Source organism: Saccopteryx bilineata, chromosome 12 (genome assembly GCF_036850765.1).
Source record: "Saccopteryx bilineata isolate mSacBil1 chromosome 12, mSacBil1_pri_phased_curated, whole genome shotgun sequence".
Taxonomy (NCBI): domain Eukaryota; kingdom Metazoa; phylum Chordata; class Mammalia; order Chiroptera; family Emballonuridae; genus Saccopteryx; species Saccopteryx bilineata.
This window is the reverse complement of record NC_089501.1, coordinates 7594961-7613717: the sequence shown is the minus strand read 5'-3', so window position 1 is coordinate 7613717 and position 18757 is coordinate 7594961. Positions and strand designations below refer to the sequence as shown.

The 18757-nt window shown below is 47.2% G+C and overlaps 1 non-coding gene across 1 annotated transcript; it reads right to left on the bottom strand.

Annotated features, from left to right (window-relative positions):
- Window positions 1-16043: 16043 nt before the first annotated feature.
- On the bottom strand, window positions 16044-16235 carry LOC136316554 (U2 spliceosomal RNA). The gene has a single exon (XR_010727779.1). It is a non-coding gene; the product is annotated as a U2 spliceosomal RNA (small nuclear RNA).
- Between the last annotated feature and the right edge of the window lie 2522 nt (window positions 16236-18757).

Sequence of the window (18757 nt, the reverse complement as noted above, 5' to 3'; positions counted from 1 at the left end):
GCTTGCTACAGCCTTGGAGCCAGGAGGACATAAAAAAAAATAAAAAGGTAAGACCACCCTTTACCCCAACCTAAAGTGTCCAATCCTAGAGAGCGCTTAAAACCAGGCCCCAATCAAAGCACCTATTGCAAACAGGAAGGGCATTGGAAAAAGAACTGCCCAATCCTGAGTTAGGTTCCAAGGCACTCGGAATCCAACCAAAATGCATTGCAATGCCCCAGATTACAGATAGTGACCAAGAATGACAGGACCCAGGGGTCCACTACAAATCAACAGCTCTTTCAACATCATCCACACGAACAGTGGGTCACCATAGCAGTGGGAAATTGATTAGTTGACTTTTTTATCAATACAGGAGCCACTTACTCTGTATTAAATACCAGATTGACAAAACTATCGCAGGAAAAGATGCTAATAACAGGGGTTTCAGGAAAGCCCCAACAAAAGTCATTCCTTCAACTTTGGATTTCAAGATAAGAAAAATAAGACATAACTTCCTGTATGTGCCTGAGTGCCCCATCTGCTTCTGGGATGAGATTTACTGGCCAACTTGATTACAAAAATAATTTTTGCCCATGGCCAAATAGACATTAGAGTTTCTCCAGAAAAGGCCGGTGCCTGACAGACTTATTGTGCTCTGGAATTGAGACCTTCCTTACAGAAATATCAGGTATTATCTTGAGGACAGTAACTCTGGAGGTTTGGGCCCAAGGCAGGCCAGGGTGTGCCAAAACAGCCACCCCAGTGTGAGTCTGTCTGTGGGAAAAGGCCATTGTTCCTCATTTGAACCAATATGCTCTGAAAGAACAAGCAAAGAAGGGAATTCAGCCCTTAAAAATGGCATTCTTAGAATAGCAGCTCATTCCTTCTGCCATTCTCCATACAACACTCCCATTCTCCCAGTACAGAAACCAGGCACTAATGATCAGGACTTGTGGGCGGTAAACCAAATAGTAGAGAATATACATCTGGTGGAACTCAACCCATACACTCTGCTAACCACTTTGTCTGAGGACTTTTGCTAGTTTATTGCATTGGACTTAAACTGTATGCTTTCTTCTGTATGCCCTTGAGTCTTGAGTTACAGCAACGTTTTGCGTTTGAATGGGAGGACCCAACCATCAATACTAAACATCAGTTTTGCTGGGTGATGCTTCCCCAGGATTTTAAAACTTCCCTACTCTAGCCTGACCAGGCGGTGGCGCAGTGGATAGAATGTCGCACTGGGATGCAGAGGACTCAGGTTCGAGACCCCAAGGTGGCCAGTTTGAGCGCGGGCTCATCTGGTTTGAACAAAGCTCACCAGCTTGGGCCTAAGGTCGCTGGCTTGAGCAAAGGGTTACTCGTCTGCTGAAGGCCCACGACCAAGGCACATATGAGAAAGCAATCAATGAACAACTAAGGTGTCGCAACAAAAAACTAATAATTGATGCTTCTCATCTCTCTCCATTCCTGTCTGTCTGTCCCTATCTATTCCTCTCTCTGAATCTCTCTCTGTCTCTGAAAAAAAAAAAAACAAAAAAAAACCTCCCCTACTCTATTCAGGGAAATTTTAGTTAGGGACTTGAGAGAGCTCCAATTAACTAGAAGAACATTGTTTCAATATGCCAATGACAGTCTGATTGCCACCCGAAATGAGGAGGCCTCTAACCAGAACACTATTTTAACTCTGAACTTTCTAGCCAAGTGGGGATATAAAGTCTCCCAGAAAAGGCGCAGATATCCCAGCCTAACATAAAATACTTGGGATTTGAGATCTCCCAAGGACAGTGAAGTATACTGCCAGACCCACCACCTGCTAGCAATTCAAACTGTTGAGTTTGTGAATTGCTACCCGTGTCCATTGTAAAAGCAATGCCCTGGGTTATACATCCTTTCAACTTTTCAGATTGGGAAGACTGACTTGGTCATTACTACACCTGACTTTGGACCTTTTCTCTTTCCTAAAAACCTGGGCAGCCCCTTTTTAACTATAAAAAGACTAAGAAATACATTTTGATCTGAAAATGGACCAATTCCTCAGTTGTCCCTGTAAAGTATTTCCCTGCCCAGGAAGAAAGAAGGGCATAGCCACCAAGTGTGGAATAGCAAAAGCTTTATTCAGAGCACAGCCCAGGCGAAGTTCTCTGGTCTGCGAGATGGGCCAGAGAAGTAGCTCAGCCTCACCTGCCCGGGGGTTGGGGTGGGTAATTAATAGCATCAGTACGGTGGTGGCGGGTTGATATGATGTGGCGAAATTTCATTGGCTGACAGACCATTGTTCTTTTCCAAAGTGTTTCTGGGAAGTTTCTTTTTGGCAGGCATGGATGTGGGTAGTTCCAGCCAAAGTCCTCAGACTGGTTCCTCACGTGACCTTCCCCCATTGCCAACCAACCTCACATTCCGACCTTTTATGTTAGATAGGGGTGCTGCTATTCATCTGGCTACTTCCTGTTGGTTAGGGGCATCGTGGGGAAAGGAGGTTGGAAGGTGGTGGCTCTGAGGGGAGTCTTGTATATGAGTGTAGGAGCATCTGGTTAACTGTGACTCGAGAAACCTTGCAGATGCGGCCCTGTAAGAATTTAAGAAAAAGAGCCTGACCAGGCGGTGGCACAGTGGATAGAGCGTCAGACTGGGATGTGGAAGACCCAGGTTCGAGACCCCGAGGTCATCAGCTTGAGCACGGGCTCATCTGGTCTGAGCAAAAGCTTGAGCCCAAGGTCGCTGGCTCAAGCAAGAGGTTACTCGGTCTGCTGAAGGCCCGTGGTCAAGGCACATATGAGAAAGCAATCAATGAACAACTAAGTTGTTGCAACGCCAACGAAAAACTAATGATTGATGCTTCTCATCTCTCCGTTCCTGTCTGTCTGTCCCTGTCTATCCCTCTCTCTGTAAAGAAAAAAAAAAAAAGAATTTAAGAAAAAGAGCAAACATGAGTAACTTGCTGATAATTATTTTTTTATTTTATTTATTCATTTTAGAGAGGAGAGAAAGAGGAGAGAGAGACAGGGGGGAGGAGCTGGAAGCATCAACTCCCATATGTGCCTTGACCAGGCAAGCCCAGGGTTTTGAACCGGCGACCTCAGCATTTCCAGGTTGACACTTTATCCACTGCGCCACCACAGGTCAGGCACTTACTGATAATTAGAAGAGGACATAGGATAGAGGCAGCCCAGGTGAGGATGAGTGACTGCCAATAGGAGTTAAGTGGGTTGTAGCAAGAGAGATTCTTGTGCAGTTTCTCTTGCAGACGGTTGAGGACATTGATGTTCTCTTCCATCAGGCCAGTCTCATTGATATAGTAACAGCATTGCTCCCTGCTTTAGCTCACTCTGGCGGCAGGTTCCCGGTGGGAGCCACAGGAGTAACAGGAGGATCTGCAGGGCCCAACCTTTTGGTGAGTCGAAGACAGGTGGGGCCCAGTAGTTCTGACTGCCAGAAGTCCTGCATGGGGGAAAGCGTGAAGCGAGAGACGTGGTACCAAAAGTGTTTGTCCTAAGAGCTTGGCTGCAGTAGGAGTAGTCAGTATTACCATATGGGGCCCGTCCACCTGGGCTGTAGGGAGCCGGGCTGGAGCTCCCTCAGAAGAACCCTGTCTCCTGGCTGGAGGGGAACCGCTGGGTGTGCTTCATCTGGACCCCCCTATGGGAGGAAGGGTTCAGTCCATGTGTTCCCTGAGAAGATGGTGGAGTAAGGATAGAAAGGGGAGGAATGTGGCAAGAGGAGGAGGGTTGACAGGTAAGTTGTGATTGATTAGGAATGGTCTACCGTAAATCAGCTCAAAGGGGCTGAGTCCAGTGGGGTTTCGTGGGTTTGCTCTGATTCTGGTGAGTGCCAGGGGAAGGAGGTTTGGCCAGGAGAGTCTGGTCTCAATGGAAAGTTTGGTTAGCTGACCCTTCAGGATGCCATGGGCCCTTTCCACCTTACCCAACGATTGAGGGTGATAGGGTATCTGGAGTCTCCAGGTAATATTGAGAGAGGTGCTAGACTATTTGGGCAGTGAAGGCCAGGCCATTGTCTGACTAGATGGTAGTCAGCAGTCCAAACCGCGGGATGATGTTTTCAACGAGATTGGAGGCAACGGTGTCTGCCGTCTCTTGAGAGGTGGGAAAGGTTTCTATCCACCCTGAAAAGGTATCAACAAAAGTTAAGAGATAACAGAGTTTTTTGTGAGGAGGCATATGAGTGAAGTCAATTTGCCAATTCTGGCTTGGCTCATACCCCCTCAATTGATGAGTGGGGAAGCAGGGGCGGAGTTCCCCTTGTGTAGAGACTTTGGAACAAATAGTGCATGCTGCGTGTACCTTTTTTTTTTTTTAATTTTTAAAATTTTTTTTTTTTTTGTATTTTTCTGAAGCTGGAAACGGGGAGAGACAGTCAGACAGACTCCCGCATGCGCCCGACCGGGATCCACCCGGCACACCCACCAGGGGCGACTCTCTGCCCACCAGGGGGCGATGCTCTGCCCCTCCAGGGCATCACTCTGCCGCAACCAGAGCCACTCTAGCGCCTGGGGCAGCGGCCAAGGAGCCATCCCCAGCGCCCGGGCCATCTTTGCTCCAATGGAGCCTTGGCTGCGGGAGGGGAAGAGAGAGACAGAGAGGAAGGAGGGGGTGGGGGTAGAGAAGCAAATGGGTGCTTCTCCTATGTGCCCTGGCCGGGAATCGAACCCGGGTCCCTCGCACACCAGGCCGACGTTCTACCGCTGAGCCAACCAGTAGACGGCCCTGCGTGTACCTTTTTGATAGTCTGCCAGGGGCCTGGGAAGAAAAAGAGTGGTTACAAGAACCAATAGAGAGCTTTTGGCCCTATGTGTAAGGAATAGTGGATATCAGAAAGGAGATTTTTAGTCTGTCCTTTTGGTAAGGCAATTCTATCTCCGAGAAATATCCATCTCTGGTTGCATATGTCCCTACCCTTTCTGAGGAGGGTCTGTTCTTCCTCAGGAGTGTAAGAAGGTTTCAAGGAGGTGGAGAGAGACGAGAGGAGTGGGGGAGGTTCCCAGGGTGAGGTTTCAAGCCGCTGCATCGGTCCGAGCATTTCTCAAGGACACCGGGTCCTGAGAGGTTTGATGGCCCCTACAATGTACCACAGCCACCTCAGTGGGAAGCTGTAATGCCTGCAAAAGTTCAGAAACGAGGGTAGCATTGATTATGGAAGCCCCTTTCCTTCAAGAGGGCAGAGTAGCTGTGGGTGATAAGAAAAGCATATTTAGAATCAGTATATATAGTTACGCATTTTCCCTGGGCCAGAGTGAGTGCCCGCGTGAGGGCAATTAGCTCTGCTTTCTGACAGTGTTGGGCTTCTAGGGTGGAGGAGGCGGTGACCACTGTGTAGGCCACCCATAGTCGTCCGTCGGGTCCCTTTACAGAACTTCCATCTACAAAGAGTATTAGATCTGGATCTTTTGTTTTTTAAAATTAATTATTTATTTATTTTTAGAGAGGAGAGAGAGAGACAGAGAGGGAGAGAAAGGAGAGAGAGACCAAGAGAGAGAAGGGGGAGGAGCTGGAAGCATCAACTCCCATATGTGCCTTGACCAGGCAAGCCCAGGGTTTCGAACCGGCAACCTCAGCATTTCCAGGTTGACGCTTTATCCACTGCGCCACCACAGGTCAGGCAGATCTGGATCTTTTAAAGAAGAATCTGATAATCCATCTCGGGGTCTGTTGAGGAAATCTATTAGCTCTGTACAAGATTGGGTGGGTTCCAGAAGTGTTGTTGGAGCTGGCAGTAGAGTGGCTGGGTTGAGTTGGGGAGAGGGCAAAAGAGTGACTGAAGGGTTTTCGATGAACAGGAGGTGAAATTCTTGTAGGAGGGAAGGACCCAATAGAGAAAGAGATTTGTGTGAAAGGAGGTCGGTGAGCCTGTGGGAGGAAAAGACAGTGATGGGTTGGGAAAGGGTGAGTTTAATAGCCTCCTTGGTCAGTTTGGCTGCTGCGCCCAGTGCCCAGAGGCAGGGCTGCCAGCCTTTGACAGTGGCGTCCAATTGTTTCAGGAGTGGCGTGCGAAGAGGAAAAGAAGGGGTCCCCTCCACTCCCATAACCGAGACCTGTGAGGGAACTAGAGGTCCAGAATATGACGACAAAACAGAGAAGGTAGCCCCCATGTCCACAAGAAATGAGATGGACTTACTCGCTACCTGCAGCATTACCCTGGGCTCAGCAAGGGTGATGGGGGTCTTTGAGTCCGGCCCGCGTCAGTCATCCCTGAGGCCGAGGAGTTCCAGCGATGGGCCCACCTGGCTGGCTTGGCCTCCCATTTGGGAGGCTTGTCCTGTGTGGAGGCTCCGAGGAAGAGCCTGTTGCCCAAAAGGGGCAATCGCTCCACCAGTGACCAGACTGCTTGCAGTCAGGGCAGGGCTTAGTGGGCAGCCTTGAGCAGGGACACTGCAGGGCCCAGTGACCCTCTTTGCCACATTTAAAGCAAGCTCCTGGTGGGGCTCCTCTTTTCGGCCGGACTTGGGTTGGGCACCTCCTATGCGTTGCCCCTGTTGCTCTGCCGGCCTCAGGGCTGCCACAAGAGCCTGGGTTTGAGTGCTACCTTCTACAGCAGGGGTCCCCAAACTATGGCCCACGGGCCGCATGTGGCCCCCTGAGGCCATTTATCCGGCCCCCGCTGCACTTCCGGAAGGGGCACCTCTTTCATTGGTGGTCAGTGAGAGAAGCACATTGACCATCTCAGCCAAAAGCAGGCCCATAGTTCCCATTGAAATACTGGTCAGCCTGACCTGTAGTGGCGCAGTGGATAAAGTGTCGACCTGGAAATGCTGAGGTCGCCGGTTCGAAACCCTGGGCTTGCCTGGTCAAGGCACATATGGGAGTTGATGCTTCCAGCTCCTCCCCCCTTCTCTCTCTCTGTCTCTCTCTCCTCTCTGTCTCTCTCTCTCTTTCCCTCTCTCTCCTCTCTAAAAATGAATAAATTAAAAAAAAAAAAAAAAAAAAAAAGAAATACTGGTCAGTTTGTTGATTTAAATTTACTTGTTTTTTACTTTAAATATTGTATTTGTTCCCATTTTGTTTCTTTACTTTAAAATATGTGCAGTGTCCATAGGGATTTGTTCCTAGTTTTTTTTATAGTCCGGCCCTCCAACGGTCTGAGGGACAGTGAACTGGCCCCCTGTGTAAAAAGTTTGGGGACCCCTGTTCTACAGCATGCAGGTCTGGTCAGTAGCCTTGGCCTTTTCCTCCCAACCATTAAAAACTTTAAATGCGGCCCTGGCCGGTTGGCTCAGTGGTAGAGCGTCAGCCTGGCGTGCAGGAGTTCCGGGTTCGATTCCCGGCCAGGGCACACAGGACAAGCGCCCATCTGCCTGCTTCTCCACTCCTCCCCTTCTCCTTCCTCTCTGTCTCTCTCTTCCCCTCCGCAGCCAAGGCTCCACTGGAGCAAAGTTTGCCCGGGCGCTGAGGATAGCTCTGTGGCCTCTGCCTCAGGCACTAGAATGGCTCTGATTGTGGCAGAGCAATGCCCCAAGACGGGCAGAGCATCGCCCCCTGGTGGGCATGCCTGGTGGATCCTGGTCGGGCGCATGCGGGAGTCTGTCTGACTGCCTCCCCATTTCCAGCTTCAGAAAAATACAAAAAAAAACCCAAAAAACTTTAAATGCTATGTTCATCAGGTCTTAGATAGGGGTTTGGAGGCTGTGAGAATAAGAGGAGGGGGGCTCCTGGGGAAGCCCAGTACCCAGATCCAGCCAGAAACGCTGGAGCCAGAGGCAAGACAAGGCCAGGCCTTCCCGCAAGAAGACTGAGGCTGGGCTGCGGGGTCAGGAGCCCTGCAAACCTGAGTGAGGGCCAATGGCCTGCGGAGGGTGGCCTGACGAGGGAGGGGTGTAAGAACACAGTGGAGAAGGGAGGAGCTCCTGGCTGGCAGGGGAGGGGGCTTCCTAGAGGGAAGAGACCGGAGTAGAAGAGGTCTGCAGATGGACCAGAGAGGGGTCCCGAGAGAGCGGTGCCCCTGGGGGTCGAGCAGGAGGGGGAGAGAGTTCCTCAAGGGGGTAGGCGAAGGAGAAAAGATCAGGAACGGAGCCTTTTCTCTGGCTAAAAGGACCTGCGCGAAGAGCAGGGGCACAGAGATTAGGATGGGAGTGCAAATACTAGAAGCCCTGAATGTAAGGGATCTTCGACCATTTCCCAGTTCTCTAGCAATAGTTCTATAAATTGGTGAGGATGTTAAAATCAAAAGTCCCTTCAGGAGGCCACCTGGTCTGGTTATTCAGTGGGTATTGTGGCCCGGCCACATTGGAAAATATCAGTTTCTTCTTCTTTAGGGAGGGATCAATGTTTGAGAAATTCTGGACAAGGCACTCCAGGAGTATTTTTGAGTCAGGTTTAGATTCCTGTGCCTCTATGGCCGCCCTCAGCCTTGGAGTGATTAGAGATGAGAATTGGCATCCCGCAACTCAACCTTTGGCCACCAGACAGTTAGGTAGAATGGGAGTGTCTGGATGTCTCCATGGGCACACACGCACTCAGAACAGATAAGAGGTCCCTGACACAGCTGCAATTATGAACAGGAAATCTCGGAGGTAGAAAGAACTGAGGGGAGGCTGGAGGCAGGGGACTTACTGCACTGTGTGCTGAAGTGGGTGGGAGGTTGGAGGTCCTGTTCTTCCTCGGAAGGGAAGGGTAGAGGAACGGGCCCCAGCAGGCTTTAAGCTCCTCCCAGGTTTTGGCACCAAATGTAAGGTATTATTTCCTGAGGAAGAAATAAGGGCGCCCTGGCCGGTTGGCTCAGCGGTAGAGCGTCGGCCTGGCATGCGGAGGACCCGGGTTCAATTCCCGGCCAGGGCACACAGGAGAAGCGCCCATTTGCTTCTCCACCCCTCCGCCGTGCTTTCCTCTCTATCTCTCTCTTCCTCTCCCGCAGCCGAGGCTCCATTGGAGCAAAGATGGCCCGGGCGCTGGGGATGGCTCTGTGGCCTCTGCCTCAGGCGCTAGAGTGGCTCTGGTCGCAACATGGTGACGCCCAGGATGGGCAGAGCATCATCCCCTGGTGGGCAGAGTGTCACCCCATGGTGGGCAGAGCGTTGCCCCATGGTGGGCGTGCCAGGTGGATCCCGGTGCGGCGCATGCAGGAGTCTGTCTGACTGTCTCTCCCTGTTTCCAGCTTCAGAAAATGAAAAAAAAAAGAAAGAAAGAAAGAAAGAAGGGCATAGCCACCAAGTGTGGAATAGCAAAAGCTTTATTTAGAGCGCATCCTGGGTGAAGTTCTCTGGTCCACGAGATGGGCCAGAGAAGTCGTGCAGCCTCACCCACCCAGGGGGGTAATGGTGATGGTGGGTTGATATGATGTGGCAAAATATCATTGGCTGACAGACAGTCGTTCCTTTATTAAAAAAAATTATTTATTTATTTATTCATTTTAGAGAGGAGAGGGAGAGACAGAGAGAGAGAAGGGGGGGAGGAGCTGGAAGCATCAACTCCCATATGTGCCTTGACCAGGCAAGCCCAGGGTTTCAAACCAGCGACCTCAGCATTTCCAGGTCGACTCTTTATCCACTGCACCACCACAGGTCAGGCCAGTCATTCTTTTTCAACGTGCTTCTAGGCCGTTTCTTTTGGCAGGCATGGATGTGGGCAGTTCCAGCCAATGTTCCTGAACCTGGTTCCTCACGTGACCTTCCCCCATTGCCAACCGACCTCACATTCCCACTTAGTTACCACTTCTCTCGGATGGACTAGGATGGCTCTGCAGAGCATGAGTTTCTAACTGTTATGGCCCCTTTCTGCTTAGAATGGACCAATCAGTCTAATCTTGGTCTTCAATGAGCTGGATGGGTTTTTTCAAATATCTGTCATTACATACATAAAGTCCTAGACATTGAACAGGCTGGAAATGAAAATAAGTCTCTTCTCTGGTATATGACCATTGGCCATCACAGTTGTGGCTGTGCAGGTTCACATCAGGTTCACATTGCAGGTTCACATTGCTCGGATGCCAAGCAATGTCTTAGATTAGCAAGCATTGCCAGTAGGAGGCTTGCCAGTGGATACCAGAGGGGGAGCATGTGGAAGTCTATCTCTCTGTCTCCCCTCCTCTTAATTGAAAAAAAAGAAAAGAAAGAAATTCAAGCCTTAGCAAAATTTACTGCAGCCACATTCAATGACTCCAGGCAAATATATTTCTCTTAAATCAGGAAACAGCACAAATACAGAAGGTGGTTCTTCAAAATTATATGGCCTCAGACATTTTAACAGTAGCCCAGGGAGGGACTTGTGAATTAATAAAAAAAGAATATTGGCCAAATGCCTGAATATTGGCCCTCTGTTGGTTGGAGCGTTGTCTGGAAGCACGGAGGTTGCCAGTTCAATCCCCGGTCAGGGCACATACAAAAACAGATCAATGTTCCTGTCTCTCTCTCTCCCTTCCTCTTTCTCTAAAATCAATAAATAAATTAAAAAGAAAACAATGTTAAAAAAAATTGTACTTACATCCCAGAGTAACATGCTAACATCTCAGATCTATTAGACACATGGACGCTGCCATAAAAAAGGTAGATAACAGCTCTTATATATAGGTGCATTCACCAAATGGTTACTTTCATTCCCTGGTAATTTGGGAATGACAATAATAATTTTTCTTTTGTGCACAGTTGGAATTCTAGTTGGATGCCTTTGTTTCTTCAATTGTTGCCTTTTGTTATTGAAAACCAAATATTCTCCTTCCAAGACTCAAAAACAATTTCAATCAAAAGTCAAAAAATTCCATTCTTCTCATACTTAACCTTGCCCTTTTTTTTTAGCAGGAAGTCATTAGAGTGGTCATCACCCCTTATTCCTCAAGACTGAGGAACAATCTAAAGAAGGGGGAAATTGTAACTGCAGAAAGCAGAACCCTTACTTTCTTTAATCTGGCTTTTTGTTTTGGTTTTTATCCTTTGGCTCAAACTGCCCTCACCTAGTACCCTGACTTGTCCACCTCCCTCTCCCTTGCTTAATCATTAAGCCCTCAGGACAGTGAGGTCCTGAGATCAACATCCAGTAGTCTTAGGAACAAGGTCCTCAGTTTGTTGACTATTGAAAAAGAGTTTTCGAACTAATCATAATATCTTAGCCTCAGTTGTGTTTTAGCTCCAGACCAAGGAAAGCAGAATGATCCCACAGAACAAATCTTTGCAAATTGAACAGAAGAATTCCATGGCTGACATCAGAACCAAATGTAACGATCAATTACCCCTACCCTAGCACCAACCAATCAGTAGAGACCACGATCCCAACTCTATTAGTCAGCATGATTAATAATTCTTTCCCTGTATAATCCATCCCCTGAAAGCCATGGGGGACCCAGGTCTTTGAGCAGGAGCTCCTGTGACTCCAGGCATGGAGCCATCTCCTTAATAAATTCTTACTTTCTTGGCTGCAAATTCCCATTCGTTTCTTACTGAGCCTTTGATGAGTGCAGGCAAATGGACCCCTTAAGTCTGGTAACAGCTGTATTCTGCATCTCTTTTTGCTTTGTTCTTGTTGTATTTCCTAGTATGTGAATTGCAACCACAAATTTGGGTGTATAAGAAAAACCATGTTTCTTCATTTTCTTTAGATGAAATTAAACTTGACTGAACCCCTGTCACATCAGGATGGCAGGAAACTTGAATCTCTCATATTCCTTCCCTGAATACCCTGAGGTCATATCTAGTATTTGGAGCGACCTCTCCGGTCTTCAGCCCACCCTCGTTACAGCTGAGGTTCCTGTGGTTGAAGACCCAAACCCCTGAAGTGCGGGGACTGTTTCTGCAGAGCATGGGAATCCCTGCTAGGTTTGCAAACCTTAATGTCTCCAACTCACATTCCTTCCCAGCCTAAGGAAATCTCCCCTTTTTTCTTCTGTTTCAAATAAAGGCACTCGAGGAGACAAGATGGCGCTGGAGTAGGCGGACGTACCAGCATCTACCTCCCAGAACCAATGTGGATTACAAACTAATTTTATGAACTATCAGCTGGAAAAACCAACTTTGGACTAAACTAAAAGGACTCTTCAACCCAGGAACGCTAAAGAAGCCACACAGACTGGTAGGAAAAGCGGAAACGCGGAAACGCGGAGAGGGCTGCCCAGCTCCTCGGAGCAAACGGCAGCAGGGAGAGACTCAAATAAAGGCACTCCTCTCCTTTTCTCTCTCAAACATCAAGCATAATTTTTTCAGTGAGCTCAGACTCTAATAGATAGGAAAAGGCATAATCTTCAAGTAGCTTCAGCTTTTCATTCTTTAGACATTGCAGACAAAGGAATACAAATAGCCTAACTATCTGCTTGGAAGGAATAAAGGGGGAAATGCAGGTCATTAGTATCTTCATAATGTATCCTGTCATATCAATAAACTTTTTTTTTTTTTTGTATTTTTCTGAAGCTAGAAACGGGAGAGACAGACTCCCGCATTCGCCCGACCGGGATCCACCCGGCACGCCCACCAGGGGGCGATGCTCTGCCCACCAGGGGACGATGCTCTGCCCCTGCGGGGCGTCGCTCTGCCAAGACCAGAGCCTCTCTAGCGCCTGGGGCAGAGGCCAAGGAGCCATCCCCAGCGCCTGGGCCATCTTTGCTCCAATGGAGCCTCGGCTGCGGGAGGGGAAGAGAGAGACAGAGAGGAAGGAAAGGGGGAGGGGTGGAGAAGCAGATGCGCGCTTCTCCTGGGTGCCCTGGCCGGGAATCAAACCAGGGACTTCTGCACGCCAGGCCGACGCTCTACCACTGAGCCAACCAGCCAGGGCTTCAATAAACTCTTATGGAAAAAAAATCAAACCTTGTCTTGTTGGTTGTAAGAGTCAAAGGAGCCCTGGCCAGGTAGCTTACTCAGTTCATTAGAGCATTGTCCCAATATTGCCAAAGTTGATTGTGTGATCCCCAGTCAGTGCACATATAAAAACCAACCAGTGAATACATAAATAAATAACAAATTGATGTTTCTCTCTCTTTCTTCCTCTCCCTTCCTCTAAAACCAATCACTAAAAACAATTTTTAAAAAGAGTCAAAAGAGCCTTACCAGGCAGTGGCACAATGGATAGAGCGTTGGCCTCGGACACAGAGGAACTAGGTTTGAAACCCCAAGGTCGCCGGCTTGAGTGTGGGCTTATCTGGCTTGAGCGCGGGCTAGCTTGAGTGTGGGGTCACTGGCTTGAGCGTAGGATCATAGACATGACCCCATGGTCGCTGGCTTGAGCCCAAAGGTCACTGGCTTGAGCGTAGGATCATAGGCATGACCCCATGGTCGCTGGCTTGAGCCCAAAGGTCACTGGCTTGAAGCTCAAGGCCGCTGGCTTGAGCTCAAGGTCACTGGCTTAAGCAAGGGATCACTGACTCAGCTAGAGACCCTTGGTCAAGGCACACATGAGAAAGCAATCTATGAATAACTAAGGTGTTGCAATGAAGAATTAATGTTTCTCTTGCCTGGCCTGTGGTGGTGCAGTGGATAAAGCATCGACCTGAAAATGCTGAGGTTGCCTGTTCAAGGCCCTGGGCTTACCCGGTCAAGGCACATATGGGAGTTGATACTTCCTGCTCTTTTCCCCTCGTGTCTCCCTTCTTTCTCTCTCTCTCCTCTCTCAAATGAATAAATAAAATCTTTTAAAAAAAAAAGAATTATTGTTTCTCTTCCTGTCTGTCTGTACCTATCTGTTCCTCTCTCTGTCTCACTGTCTCAAAAAAAAAAAAAAAGTCAAAAGAATTTGTTTATACCCTAGGCGAATAGCCTGGGAGTCTGAGGGTTCAAAGTGTTTGTTAAAAAGAGATTTGGTGGTAGTGGCTATCCTAGTACCCTGGAGAGCTTGTGTGGTTCCTGGGGCATTGCAAGAAAAGGGGTGGTGGTGAGAGGAGTGAAGGATTAGCCCGTGTGTGTGTGTGTGTGTGTGTGTGTGTGTGTGTGTGTGTGCGTGTTGTAGCAATCCTACAGAAGAAGAAAACTCATTTTAAAGTGATCTAAGTAATGAAGTTCTACTACTAAGAAGTTATAGGTAAAAGAAAGAAAGAAAGAAAGGAAGAGAAAGAAAAGAAAGAAAAAAGGAAGAAAGAAAGAAAGAAAGAAAGAAAGAAAGAAAGAAAGAAAGAAAGAAAGAAAGAAAATGTTATTGGTAACAAAAGGAGGGAAAACTTACAAGTATAATTATAAAGAGCCATGTAAGATGCCTGGCTAGGTAGTTTGGATGATTAATGTGTCTCCTGGATACACTGAAGTTGTGGGTATGATCCCTGGTCAGGACAATACAAAAATCAACCACTGAATGCATCAATAAGTGGAACAACAAATCAATGTTTCTCTCTCTTTTTCTCTCCTTTCTTCTATCTCCCTAAAATTAATTAATTAATTAATTAACTTTAAAAAAAAAAGGAGAAAGGAGCCATGTAAAAGAAAAATTGGTTTTGTGCAGCCATAGTTGGATATAATAGAGAAATATCTATTTAGCCTGACCAGGCAGTGGTGCAATGGATAGAGCATCAGACTGGGACCCGGAGGACCGGGTTCAAAACCCCAAAGTCACAGGCTTGAGCCCAAGGTCACTGGCTTGAGCAAGGGGTCAGTTGCTGTGCTGTAGCCCCCCCCAACTCCCCTCCTGGCAAAGCACATGTGAGAAAAACAATGAACAAGCAATCAACAAACAACCAAGATGCCACAACAAAGAATTGCTATTTCTCATCTCTCCCTTTCTGTCTGTTTGTCCCTCTCTCTGTCAAAAAACAAACAAACAAAAAACAAAAAAACCCCAACAATTTAATTTAGTGTGGGGGGGAAATTATAGTTAATAAAAGGAATCTTATTTAAAAATTGAGACCTACGATTTCTGAGAAATATAAATGGGGTGTTGTGCTCAATATTTAAAAGCCAACCACTAGGAGGAGACAAATGAGTTTAAAATTGTTTAATCTGTTCTTCCTTTTGAACACATTTCCTAAGTTAAGAAGATCTTCATGAAATATAATTTAGTAGCAGAATTCAGTAAAAGAACCTTTAGTGAGCATTAAGATTTTGTATTAAAAATGAACATTTTACGTTTAAATAATAGTTTATATCTATTAAGCTCTTTTTAAAAATCTATATCTTACTCTGTTTTAGATCTGAAAATGAAATGCTTGCCCAGTGGCTCTCAAACTTCAATTGTATCAGAATCATCTGGAGAGCCAACTGCTGAGCTCCAAACCCAGAATTTCTGTCACCAGGTCTGGTGTAAAACAAGACAGAAAATCTGCATTTCTAACAAGCTCCCAGGTAATGCTGATGCTTCTGGTCTGGGAAACACAGTTTAAGAACCATTGTGCTAGATGATTATTGAAGTAAAACATTTGCCAACAACCAGATTCAATTCAATATTGAGAACATACTAACTAAAGTATTTCAGTTTGTTAGAAAGTAACTTAGTATTGGAAATAAAATTGTAATGATCATTTATGGAGAGCTTTGAATCCAAAATAAAAAGCAAGCTGATGAGAGATGCATCACTGATGGAAGCTACTGGAGTGTTTTAGGCAGCAGTGGAGTTAAATGGCACAGAAAGAGACTGAGGACAAAGAGAGCAGGTGGAACCTAGCAGGCGCCCCAAAGTACGGCCTGCGGCCGCATGCGGTCCCCTGAGGCCATTTATCTGGCCCCCTGCCGCACTTCCGGAAGGGGCACCTCTTTCACTGGTGGTCAGTGAGAGGAGCACTGTATGCGGCGGCCCTCCAACAGTCTGAGAGACAGTAAACTGGCCCCCTGTGTAAAAAATTTTGGGGACCCCTGCTACAGAGTCTTTCTCAACCAAGGGCACAGGTATCCTATATTAAGCCCCGGATAAACATAGAAAATTTTCCTAGAGCATCATTTGGCTCACTGACCAGTAACTAAAAGCATTATTTTAACAATAAGACAAAAATAGATGAAGCAGCCCAGACTAGATAGCTCAGCTGGTTAGACCGTTAGAGTATCGTCTGATACAAAGAGGTTGTTGGCTTGATCCCATATTTACAAATATTATATATTGATGTTTCTGTCTGCCTGTCTGTCTCTCTCTTTCCCTTCCTCTTTCTAAAATAAATTAAAACGTATTTAAAAAAATAGATGCAGGAGAGTGCAAAGTCAGCATTACTTTTTCTTTTTAAGGAGTTGTTCCTGGGTGCACTGCAGTGCCGGGTTGATGCATGGCACGGACCGAACAAGCTCCTGTTCCATCTCCTTGCTCCAAAAATACATTTAATATGTTTAACTCAGATATAGGACATATCAGATGTTAAACTGATTAAGTAAGAACAGATACCTACATTTGATCTTAGCCAAAAGGCTGAAAAGAGATTGCATAACTTTAAAAATTGATAGGAGGCCCTGGCCAGTTGGCTCAGTGGTAGAGGGTCAGCCTGGTGTGTGGAAGTCCCGGGTTCAATTTCCAGCCAGGGCACACAGGAGAAGCAACCACCTGCTTCTCCACCCTTCCCCCTCTCCTTTCTCTCTGTCTCTCTCTTCCCCTCCTGAAGCCAAGGCTCTATTGGAACAAAGTTGGCCCGGGCACTGAGAATGGCTCCATGGCTTCTGCCCAGGCGCTAGAATGGCTCCGGTTGCAACAGAGCAGTGGCCTAGATGGGTAGAGCATCACCCTCTAGTGGGCATGCTGGGTAGATCTCGGTTGGGTGCATGTGGGAGTCTTTCTCTCTGCCTCCCTGCGTCTCACTTCAGAAAAACACAAGAAAAAAAAATTGATAGGAGTTTACCAAAATATTTCTCCCAAGTGTGTAGAGAAACATTTAAAAGTTGCTGAGGACTATAATCCCTAAGGATAGCCTCTTCCACACAGTCTACATTTTCTGTTGTTAGAGGTACTTTCATGAAAAAGTTTGAAAAATACTGGTGTAGGTCAAAAGTAAATGACAGCATGGCCCTGGCTGCATAGTTTAGGTGGTTAAAGCATTGTCCCAACATGCCAAGGTGGTAGGTTTGATCACTGGTCAGGGCACATACAATAGTCAACCAATAAATGCATAAATAAGTGGAATAACATCAATATTTCTCTCCCTCTCTCTCTTTCTCAAATCAATAACTACATTATTTTTTTAAATAAAATTTGGCTTTTATTTTATTTTATTTTAATTTTTTTATTTTTCTGAAGCTGGAAACGAGGAGGCAGTCAGACTCCCACATGCGCCCGACCGGGATCCACCCAGCACGCCCACCAGGGGGCGATGCTCTGCCCATCTGGGGCGTCGCTCTGTCACAACCAGAGCCACTCTAGCGCCTGGGGCAGAGGCCAAGGAGCCATCCCCAGAGCCCGGGCCATCTTTTGCTCCAATGGAGCCTTGGCTGCGGGAGGGGAAGAGAGAAACAGAGAGGAAGGAGAGGGGGAGGGGTGGAGAAGCAGATGGGCGCTTCTCCTATGTGCCCTGGCCGGGAATCGAACCCGGGACTCCTGCACGCCAGGCCGATGCTCTACCACCGAGCCAACCGGCCAGGGCCACTACATTATTTTTAAAAAATCAAAACCCTGGCTGGTTAGCTCAGTGGTAGAACATTGCCCTGGCATGAGGATGTCCCAGGTTTGATTCCCAGTCAGGCCACAGAAGAGAAGCAACCATCTGCTTCTCCACCCCTTACCCACCCCTCCTCTCTCTCTCTCTCTCTCTTTCTCTCTTTCTTCCCCTCTGGCAACCATGGCTCAATTGGTTCAAGCGTATTGGCCCCAGGTGTTAAGCATGGCTCCATGGAGCCTCGGCCTCAGGCACTAATAATAGCTCAGTTGCAAGCATGGACCCAGATGAGCAGAGCATTGGCCCCAGATGGGGGTTGGCAGGTAGATCCTGGTCAGGGTGCATGCAGGAGTGTGTCTCTGCCTCCCCTCCTCTCACTGAATAAAAAAAAAATTAAAAAGAAAGGAGCCTGACCAGGTGGTGGTTCAGTGGATAGAACGTCAGACTGGGATGCGGAAGGACCCGGGTTCGAGACCCCGAGGTCGCCAGCTTGAGCGTGGGCTCATCTGGTTTGAGCAAAAAAGCTCACCAGCTTGGACCCAAGGTCACTGGCTTGAACAATGGGTTATTCAGTCTGCTGAAGGCCCGCGGTCAAGGCACATATGAGAAAGCAATCAATGAACAACTAAGGTGTCGCAATGCGCAATGAAAAACTAATAAAACTAATGATTGATGCTTCTCATCTCTCCATTCCTGTCTGTCTCTGTCTGTCCCTGTCTATCCCTCTCTCTGACTCTCTCTCTGTCTCTGTAAAAAACAAAAAAAAGAAAAGAAAGGAAATGTTAACATGTAACAACAAGTGTTTAAATATTATTGACTTAAATGCAAAAAGTTTAGAGGTGTTGCAGCATTTAGTTTAATTAGGTGGGCAAAGGAAGCCAACTAACAAAGCATTTGAGATCAGTGGAAAGGGTAATTGGCATGTGTGGAAAGAGGATGGTTTAGAACAGGGAGCTTTTCTGTAGCTATTAGGTATGGGGAGATGAGACCCTGGATTAAGGCAGTGGTTGAGGAAAATAAAAGGAGAGATCAGAGACATTCAGTAGATAAAGGTATAACACTGGGCTTCCGGTCAAAATGTCAGCCTAGATAAACGTAATACTCACAATCTCCCACAACCACATAAAATTACAACTAAACTACAACCTGACCTGTGGTGGCACAGTGGATAAAGTGTCGACCTGGAACCCTGAGGTCGCCGGTTCAAAACCCTGGACTTGCTTGGTCAAGGCACATATGAGAGTTGATGCTTCCTGCTCCTTCCCCTTTCTCTCTCTCCTCTCTCTCTAAAAATGAATAAATTAAAAAAAAAATTACAACTAAACTACAGAAAAACTGCTATTCAGAACTGCCTGAGATC